Source organism: Egretta garzetta, unplaced genomic scaffold (genome assembly GCF_000687185.1).
Source record: "Egretta garzetta isolate BGI_Z169 unplaced genomic scaffold, ASM68718v1 scaffold30, whole genome shotgun sequence".
In the NCBI taxonomy this organism is placed as follows: Eukaryota; Metazoa; Chordata; class Aves; order Pelecaniformes; family Ardeidae; genus Egretta; species Egretta garzetta.
This window is the reverse complement of record NW_009258383.1, coordinates 5394114-5395481: the sequence shown is the minus strand read 5'-3', so window position 1 is coordinate 5395481 and position 1368 is coordinate 5394114.

Here is a 1368-nt window from a genome sequence, read left to right as displayed (position 1 = left end):
TAAATTGAACAAGCCTGGGCTGAGTACTGAGCCCCGGGGAACTCCACTAGCTACCAGCCTCCAACCGGACTCTGCCCCGCTGATCAGAACCCTCTGAGCCCTGTTGTTCAGCCAGTTCCCAATCCACCTCACTGTCCACTCATCCAACCCACACTTCTTGATCTTCCCTATGAGGATGTTATGGGAGACAGTGTCAAAAGCCTTGCTGAAGTCAAGGAAGTTACTTAAATATTCATAGCTATGCAGAGATGCTTACTAGAGTTTATAATAGTGGTGGTGCTGGGTGTAACTTAATTCAATGAATGGGAATATTTTCTTTACTGTAAAGCCACCAGTTGGCTGTTTGAATCTTGTAAATATATCGGCAGTCTAAATATATTGTGACTTATCAAGGAGCAGAACAGGCAAGAGCAGCCGAGTTATGTTTTTGTTTCTAACTCAAGGGCTTCAATTTTGAATTGTATTTAGTATCCTCAAAAATAGTGTTAACCAGGTGATTTGTAGCAGTCTGATAGAAGTTACATGACTCAGTATTTTAAAAAATTTTTCACTTACTGTGAGAGTTTTTTGACCTCTATGATGGAAAGGTAGATGGTGTTGCTGCTCAGCTGCATGTGGCCAACTGTGTGGTGAACCAACCCTGTTAACCATAGATTTTAGTCAGACAAAGCGTTATTGAAGGCAATGGGATCAGAAACCTTGCTTGGAAAAATGGAAAAAAAAAAAAGCTGCTTCAGAAACCACAAGAACTTCTAATACCCTACGGAACACATGACTTTTTACCCAGGACAACTTTTTAGTAACTACTTAGGCATGGGGGCTGCTTTTTTAAAGGTACGTAAACATTATAGCAGTCACAAAATATACGTGTGTGCTGCAGATTGACTTGATTAGCATCGTGCTCTTTATGAAGACAGAAGTCTAGTTTATTGTTCCTTTTGACTAGGAAACCAAAGCCAATTGTTATTTAAAATATAAAATATAAGCAATTCTGGTTTAAAAATCTTCATAAAATGACTGGTTGTCTATTTATTACTCCCCCTAATCCTGTGTTTGAACCTCTAGTCCAGAAACCTTACTGAACCTCTTGGTGGTGCCACAGAACCCATGAAATGTCCACCTACAGCCAGTACTGGCCATATTTTGACATAAGTTTGCACATACTAGTCATTTATGAATATACAATGAGTAAGGTAATACATTCCTGTGGCCTTCTTTACTTAGAATAGTAGAATGTTTTGGGTTGGAAGGAACCCCTAGAGGTCATCTAGTCCAACCCCCCTGCAGTGAACAGGGACACCGCTAACTAGATCAGGTTGCTCAGAGCCCCATCCAACCTGGTCTTGAATGTTTCCAGGGATGGGGCCT